This window comes from Mus caroli, chromosome 5 (genome assembly GCF_900094665.2).
Source record: "Mus caroli chromosome 5, CAROLI_EIJ_v1.1, whole genome shotgun sequence".
Taxonomy (NCBI): Eukaryota; Metazoa; Chordata; class Mammalia; order Rodentia; family Muridae; genus Mus; species Mus caroli.
The window spans coordinates 119,047,829-119,057,285 of record NC_034574.1 but is presented as its reverse complement, the minus strand read 5'-3'; positions in this window follow the sequence as shown (position 1 = coordinate 119,057,285).

Sequence of the window (9,457 nt, the reverse complement as noted above, 5' to 3'; positions counted from 1 at the left end):
GAGGGGAGGGGAGGGGAGGGGAGGGTAGGGTAGGAGAGGGGAGGGGAGGAAGGCCTAGGGGCAATAGTACAGCACAGGCTTTGTGCACACATAATCTAATATTAATACACACACACAAAGATAATTTTTTAAAACGATTTATTTTATGGATATGAGTACTGTAGCTGTCTTCAGACACACCAGAAGAAGGCAGCAGATCTCATTACAGATGGTTGTGAGCCATCATGTGGTTGCTGGGAATTGAACTCAGGACCTCTGGAAGAGCAGTCAGTGCTCTTAACCGCTGAGCCACCTCACCAGCCCACAAAGATACTTTTTAAAATTTTATTATTTTAAGTTGCAGCCTCAGAGTATTTAACTCGGACTACAGCAGCTGGAATGGCTACCACCACGGTGTTTATAAATGCTTAAAAACTGATATTCACAATAATAAACCTGACTCTCAAGAAAGAGTCAATAAATATCTTCTGAAGGAAGGGTATGAGGGCATTTTAAAGGAACTTATCCTTAAAATACTTTCCCACCCTCACCCTGCTTAAGTGAGCAATGTCTCAATGATCTATATGAGTCAGTTGTCTAGGAAGGAAGACTTTAGGCAACTCTCGAGCATTGAGAGGAAAGGCAGAGGAAGTTTCTGGAATCATAACACAGTGGCTACACGGAGGGGGTGTCTCTCAGAAGCTGTAACCTTTGTTGGGGAAACAGTATTTCCACTGTGAGCTGGGAAAAAAAGGAACTGGGGGTTCACAGTGCCCAGTGCCAGTCCTCCCTGACCCATTCTCTCAGCTGTGTGTCTTAGGACACAAATGGGGACCCAGAAGGCACAAAACTGGAAACCAGCGCCTCATTCACGAAGGCCAGCCTCTTGGTGCATAGAGAGCATGCAGAGGATGGAAAACTGATCTGAAGGGAGAGAGGAAGATACGTGGTGTTCCCTCTGAGCAGAGAGAACACTGCCGACACAAGAGATAAACGCAGTGGCCAGGAAGGCAGAGGCAATTCTCCCTGAATCTTTAGCCATAGGACTGCATCAGGATGCACAGAGCGCATGTCAGCAGGTCAGCTGCACTTAGAGCTCTGCCCACTCAGGACTGTGACTTCTCCCGGTGTGCAAAGGCCCTGCTTGTCCTCTACCTTACAGCACTGAGAAGAGGCCATAAAGCCCTGGATGGCAGAGTTGTGTGCCTGCTAATCCTTTATCCCAGTTAAAGATAAATCCCCCTACAAGGTCAGGAGTGAGGGCTGATAGGAAAGGGAAAAGTGCCCATTAAATTCTCAGCATGGATGGGGAAGGTGTTGGTTCCAGAAAGCAAAACATCAAGATGGACACTTACTTGGGGAAAGAGGGGGTAGGACTGCCATTTTGTTTCTTTCTTTGTTTCCATGTTTGTTACTGTAGCTAGCTCACATCCTAGCAGGCCTTCTGGAATTCAGATCAGAAAGAACACTACACTCTTGACACCCTGTCTGTTCACAGTCTGGACCATTTATAAACATCCAGTGGGGACAATAGTAATCTCTCTCTCTCTCTCTCTCTCTCTCTCTCTCTCTCTCTCTCTCTCTCTCTCTCTCACTTTCGCTCTGTGTGTGTGTGTATGTATGTGTCTGTCTGCCTCTCTCTACTTCCCAGTTAAAAAATTAAGTTAATTTTAATAAGTGTCAAGTTACATTTCATGTCATACATCATAGAAAACAAGGTATTCTATTTTCAAATTAGATATCCATAGGAAAGGTCATGAAAATAGCAATAAAGTGATAACAGAACAGAACTGGGACAATGAGAGGAAATGTTTTATTTTTCTTTTCATGGATACCACAGTGACACATTCTGAAAGAACTTTTACATTAAACTATGTGTGCTTGTGTGTCTCTGGTGGCAGGGGTGGGGTGGAGATGGAGAAGGGGGTGTTACTTGAATCCAGATGCCTACAGAGGTTAGAGCAGACAGATCTTCCTGGAACTGGAATCACAAATGGTTGCAAGCCACCAGATGGGTGCTGGAAACTGAACCTAGGTCCTCTGGAAGAGCAGCCAGTGCTCTTAACTGCTGAGCCATCCTTCTAATCCTGAGACTAAACAATGTTGACAATAAACATAACTTGATTTTACAACTTAAATTATACACACAAACAAATGAAAAGACTAGGCTTGGCCTCAAACTCACAAAGATCCAGTTGCCTCTGACTACTGAGTGCCAGGATCCAAGGCGAGTGTCACCACCATCAGACTCCATATGGTAATCTTAATGCAGTATCTGTCAACACCAGATCTTCTGACATCTGGGTCTCCCTAAACTCCAAGGAGGGTTTTTAATAAGACCACGCTCTTTATTGTTTATGCCATGATTTGGCAGTGTGTCTTCCTTCCAACCAAGGATTTCACACTGGGGGTTTTGACAAACTTCCCCCAAAGTTTTAACTACGGTCTTCAAAGATGCTAAGAATCCAGCCCACATATTGAGTAATTACATTTGTTAATGCATGATAACAACTTCAGCCAGGCGTGACCTTAACTGCTAAGCTTTCTATCACCCCAATCAAGATAATTATTCTCTCACTCAATAAAAGGCTCAAATTATGCAAACACATTAGGAGTGAAAACGGGGGGGGGGGGGAGATGTACCCTTTCCTTCTTAATGTGTTCTTTCTGTTAGGGATCCCTTGTGCCTGAGCCAAACTCTGTGACATTTCTTGAGAGACTGTCAAGTTTTGTGTTTTATTTTTTGTTTAGATTTCTTTATTTTCATTTTATGTATGTTGGTGTTTCGCCTGCATTATGGATGTATAACACATGAGTGCAGTTCCCACAGAGACCAGAAGAGGGTGTTGGGTTCCTCTGTCACTGAAGTTAAAAGTGGTCATGAGCTCCTGGGTTCCTAGTTTTGTGTTTTATTAGTGAGTGATGCAGAGGATTTAGCACATCTCTGTCAGCATCTTTAAAAATGAAGTGGGCTTTCTCATTTCAGCTCTGATACCCAAATAAGTAGCTAATCTTAACTCTGGACAACCATACTTGGGAAATTTGTTCTAAATCAGAACTTCCCATAATTCCGTGGCTCAGATACTGGGTCAGGATCCTCTCTGGTTCATTTCGTTTTCAAAAGAAATTGCCGCTCCATCAACTCGGGGGCTCTCAAGCCTTTGATATGCCTTTTCTGTATTCCACTTGACTAGGAGAGCTTCGTGGTGTCTGGTGTTCAGCTATAAACACTCTTACTTTGTGGTTATTCTTTTACCTGGATGGGGCTGACATTCTTAGTAAGGTAACTTCTCATGCCTCGGTTGCATCTGTGTGGAGAATTAACAAACATGGTGATGGATATTCATGGCCCCATTGGAGGAAATCCTTTAAATGTTAGCTCTCTTGTCCCAAGGTTATAGCCTGTCGACACTGAGTCCAGTGCCTGCTCCTAACATGGAGTTGAGAGGGATTTATCACCAGAGTTGTACAAAGCACGAGAAATGTAAAGTCAAAATGTTACATTTGCTTTGCCGATTAAGAAGGAAGTGGTATTTCCTGCGCCTGTGGGCAGAAGAGGGGCTTAGCCAATGGAGACTTGTGCTTGTGTCAGAAGTTGGTCTTGACATGCATAAAAAAAGCCTGCTCCTGGGAGCTTTCTCTTTTCTTGGAAGAAGGGTGTCAGAATAGACAAGTGGGTGGCAGGGAGGTTAGAAAGTTGTACATGTCTGCATAGAAGTTATGGACAGCACACAGACTGCATAGAAGTCACAGACAGCACACAGGCTATTCTCTAAGTGGCTCCTCCATGTCTGTCCTCCCCAACTCTCTCCTGCCCTCCTCTACTTTCTGCCTTCTTTCATCTGCTTTTCCTGTCTTCCCCCTGTACTTCCTGTCTTCCTCCTGCACTTCCTGTCTTCCTCCTGAACTTCCTGTCTTCCTCCTGCACTTCCTGTCTTCATCCTCTACTTTCTGTCTTCCTCCTGTATTTCCTGTCCTCTTCCTGTATTTCCTGTCCTCTTCCTGTATTTCCTGTCCTCTTCCTGTATTTCCTGCCCCCTCCTCTACTTCCTGACCTCCTCCTTCTTTACATCCTGCCTTCCTCCTGTACTTCCTCTTCTCTGCTTCCTGTCCTTTTTAAATTCCTATACTTCTCAAATTCCTCCTCTATGTCCTGTCCTCTTCTTTGCTTCCCATTCCCTACTACTTCCTGTCTTCTTCTCCTCCCCCTCCCCATCCTCCTTTTCCTTTTCCTTCTTTGTCTTCCTCCTCCTTCTCTACTTCCTGATCTCTTCCTCTGCAGAGCCTCTTCTTATCTGAGTGTTGCCCAAGCATCATCTGGCAACCCTTCCTTCCATAAACCATAACTGACAATTACCAGCAGGCTGTGTGAACCTGTGCAGGAGAGGCCAAGGTCTGTGCTAGTGAACTTGGCCCTGTTTTTAACAGCATCTGAGATGTGTTTTCTTCATTTGTAAAACGGAACTGGGTAGAACGATGACCAAGATGACTGCCAACAAGGGAAGTCTCTGACCCAAACATTCATACCTAGTATTTGGGCCACGGCAGCCAGGCATCAGATACAGCATAAAGTAAGAATAAACTTCTTTTGTTGTAGATTCAGACACATAGAAAAGATTGCCTGGAGCCACAGTTTAAGTTTGAAGCTGCCCCATCTTGCTGTAGGAAACTATCTCAACGTGCTCATAGCCTTCTTATCTTCATGTGCAGGAAAATGGCTACATACGTATCTTAGTCACTGTTCTATTGTGGTGAAGAGACACCATGACCGAGGGAGTACTTATAAAAGAAAACATTTATTTGGGGGCTTGCTTATCATTTTAGAGGTTTAGTCCATGATCCCTATGGTAGGGAGCATGTTAGCACACATGGCACTGGAGTAGTAGCTGAGAGTTATATCCTAATGTGATGGTGGTGGGGGGGAACTGGCATGCTGGTATGGAATCAGAAATTTCAAAGTCCACTCCCGGTGACATATAACAAGACCACCCTTCCTAACCCTTCTAATCCTTCTGAAAAGTTCCCTTCCTGGTGACTAGGCATTTAAATGTATGAACCTCTGGGGGTCGCTCTTATTCAAACCCCCACAGCAGCCTATGAAAAAAGAAAGTCCCGTGGGTTAGCATCAGGAATGGCCGCTTGAGAACTGGCTAATAACTCAGTTACTCTAAGCTTCAGAGAAGAAAGTACCTTTATGATGAGATATTTCACGTGGTATTTTCAATATGCTAGACACAGAGCCTTGTTTATCTGAAACTCAACGTTAACTGGTGCCTTACATTTTATCTGTCAACTGTGTTCGAAATTGAACGGAAAGAAAGTGACAAAGATGCTGAGCTTGAGGAATGCTGCTTCTCTTTTACTCTTTTTCCCTCTTAGAACCATCTAGTTAGTTTAATTTCTCAGTCCACATCGTGGTGGAATACAACATAAAGCACACTCCCATTTCCCTAACAAAGCTTTTACAGGAGCTGACAAGATGGCTCAACTGGTAATAGTACTTGATGACCAGAGTTTAGTCCCCACATAATGAAAGAAAAGGACCAACTTCTGCAAGTTATCCTCTGTCTTCCACACATGCACTGTGGTGCACACCCACACCCACACCCATACCAGCCCTCATAATAATAAATCGCTGTCGTAGGAAATATTAACAAAAAGAAACTCTCTCTCTCTCTGACATCATTCATACACGAGAAATGTTTTTAAAGCAGTTTTCTAGGGGAATGATTTAATGTAATGAACACAAATATAAGATGTTAATAAATAAATAAACAAACATACACTTATAGAATATACATGAAACTGGTTCTGGGTTAGAAATAATGGCCAACTGGCATTGGAAATGTTTAAATTCACATAGCTGAAAGATATATGACAGCTCCCGCAAGTTTTGGAATGCCATAGGAAACAGACCACCAATATGTTAGCAATCAGTTGGCTCCATATAGGTACCATTACGAAAATAAATATCCACACAGTAATTTATAGGATACCTGTGACTAAAAAGCAAGGTGCATATAAAATAGGTGGTATTAACATGAATTCTCATCTTACATGCACAGGCAGAATGTATCAAGCAACAACAACAACAAAAATGTAAATTTTGAACCAATTTCCTCCCAGGGAATGAGATAAGCTACATGTGTGGATTGCATCTAGAGAGAATGATACTTCAGTAAAACTCAGTAGAGATCATTGGATAAAAATAACTCTAATGAGATCCCAAGTTGATGAGGACACAGAAGGAAATAAAATCTCGCCCACCACAGACTCAGGTGTAGGAACAGTTGATGACCAAGAGGTGGCGCTGTTTGGGGAGCTTATGTAAGCCTTTAGGAGGTGGAGCCTTGCTAGTGGAAGTACATCACTTCACTGGGGGCTGGGCTCTGAGAATTTGCCTTGCCTCACTTCCTGTTTTCTTTCTGCTTCCTGTGTAAGGATAAATATGTAATTACCTAGCCTCCTGCTCCTGACACTGAGCCTTGGCTTCCCCATCAGGAAATAAAACTTCCTGGAATTGCTTTTGGTCATGACATTTCATCATAACAACAGAAAAGTAACAAATACCCCGACAGAAACAAAGACTACAAGCATCTCATTAGCAATTAGTATAGCCCAAATGAGGGGAGGAAACGGAAGCAAGTTTAGCAAACTCAGCTTGCCAGAGAACTTACTGTATACAATTTCTATTAGTGTCTGAAGCAGGAAAACACTGAAGAAGTAAGAAATATAAATAAAACATGTAAAGAAAACAGAACAAACTGTGTCAAAATTTCTGGGCTTCTTGATTTTGCTATTTGTGTTGAGGAAAATACCGGAATGGGAGATTTATGTTCATTTCTTTACTTCAATGCTTTTGCTTGTATTTATTAGGTTGCCCGAAGGTAACAACTCCAGTATCCCTCTGGGACTCGCTATTTCTAGTTCACACTGAGGGTAAGAAGTGACTGCTCGCTTTAACATTGGAGTTTGGGTTGCATAGATCTGTAAGAAGTTTTAATTTTTATTTTCTCCTTATTTGGAAGGGATACGTTATATGGCATGTAGAAATCAAAGGGACAACTTATGGAATCGAAGTCTGCCCGCCCGTCAGGCTTGGGGGCCAGTGCCAGCGAGCCCTATTACCAGCTGCAGAAATCTTAAAGCAAGTTGCTTTTAGGAAAAAGCTGGCAGGCAGGGCTCAGCTTGCTGAAGCTGATGCTAACACTATCTGATCAAGCAGACCAATCAGCAGGAAGACGAAAATGCTATGACGTTAGTAACAGGTATAACATTACTGTGTGTCATTCCAGCCTTACTCTTCCTTCCCTCTCCTTCCCTCATTCCATGCCCCATTTCTTCCCCTCTCTCTCTCTCTGTCTCTCTGTCTCTGTCTCTGTCTCTGTCTCTGTCTCTGTCTCTGTCTCTGTCTCTGTCTCTCTCTCTCTCTCTGTCATCACACTAACCCTGGCCTCTAGGGATATCCTCTATTCAGAGAGTGCCATTAAATCTAAAGGCCCAGGGCCAGCCTTTCCAGCCTTGCCTCTGAAATGCATAACAGGGGGTGATGGAAAGATTCCCCCCTCAGCCTTCTGCACAAGAGGATTTCGCAAGATGTTTCTTGCCCTATTTCGGACATTTGCCCTTTAACTGGCTTCTTCCTCCTTTTTTCTTTCTTTAATCCCTGTCACTTAGGGACAGACAACAATTAGCTCAAAGGCTCAGGCTTGGGTAAGCTTGAGCTCACAAAGGAATCAACCTGAATGGGATTCTCCATGTGCAAGGGCCGACACTCTCCCCACCTCACCCCCCCCCCCAACCTGCTGCTGTTACCATGAGGTAATTATCATCCACCATTTCCAAATAGAGCCAAGATCTTGGCTCATTTTGAAGCAAGATCTACATTCTCTCCTCTCTATCCCACTTCTGCTCTCTCTCCCTTTCCCTTCCCCATTCCTTTCTCCTCTCTCCTCTCTACATCTCTCTCACTGTCAGCAACATTATAGTTGAATACTCTATACGGAGTGGTTGAAAACTATGGTGTGAGAAAACTTGCAGGTTGTGACCCTGTAAGCTAAAGGCAGCACCGGAGTGAAGAGGGGCCGATAGCACCATCCTAGGACCACAGGAAGGACATCTGTAGGAGCTCCTCTGAGATAGCTGTTCCTCTCTGCCCTGCTGGACTGACTCCTATGTCATCTAAATCCAATGCCACCTCTTCCAGGAAGACTTCCTGCCTGTCACTTCTAGTCTTCAACTGGCCTCGTCGCCCTTCCTTTCTTATCTTATGACATCAGTGTGGACTTATAGACTTCAGCTACAGAAACCTAAATGAAAACTAACTTGAAGAGAACTAAGAACATGGTGTTAGTTAGTTGCATGGCTGAAGAGCATGGTGTGTTGGTCTCAGGTTGTGCTTGATCAAGGCGTTACTGGGGGACTCAACGTCCCCTTTACAGTCTTATACATAACAGACTCGGTATCGCAGAGAACTCAAAGATGATTTATTTGGACCTTGCAAGAATAAAAACAAAAAAGGAATTGGGGAGATTGGCTCCGTGGGTGAAGTTCCTCCCACGCAAACACAAGGGCCTGAGTTCAGTTCCCCAGAGCCCACACAAAGCCAGACTTAATAGCACACATCTGTAATGTCAGTCTGTTCAAGTGACGTAGGAGTAGAGACAGGGGAAATCTCCAGAAGCTCACTGATCACTTAGCCTGGCATTCATGGTGGGGAACAAAGGGAAAGAGATTCTGTCTCAAGGTGGAAAATAAGAACTGGCACCAACCAGACCTCTCAGACCTCTACATACCCTGTGGTCTACATGCACCTGTTCCCACTCACGGGAGCACATATACACATGAATGAACACACACACACACACACACAGACACACACACACAGACACACACACGATTAAAGAGAGGAAAAAAAAACAGCAAGAAGCTGGAAAGGAGAGAGCTGGATGAAGAAGGGAGAGAAAGTATCAGGATTTTTGAGTTTGAACTCCCAAAGATGAGCAAGCTTTAGTCCTGTGGGTCTGCAGCTGCCTGAGGGAGAGCTTGCTGTAGTACTTAGGCACAATCCTCATTAATGAGGTAATTAATCCTCCCATCTTCTTATCAAGTCTTCAGGTGGTCGTCCTTCCCTCCCTCCCTCCAGGAAACCTTGGGGGCAGAAGTCAGCTGCAGAAAGAGTGCAGAAGAGACCACCGTTGGTGCTCACTCAGTAAAAGGAGCAGACATTAGCCTTCCATCATGCCCCTTTGCTGGCAATGTGGTCCTTGAGTAATAAAGGGTGGGTCTGACACAAAGTCAGTAAACATAATTTGCCTCACCTAAGTCTGGGTCTTTGTATAATTGACTGTGCTGTCTGGCAATATCTGTGGACCTGACCAAAGAACATGGCTGTCATTAGACAGCTTCTTCTTTCTTCTTCCTCCTCCTCCTCCCCTCCTCCTCCTCCTTATTCTTCTTTCTTTTCTTCTTCTTCTCC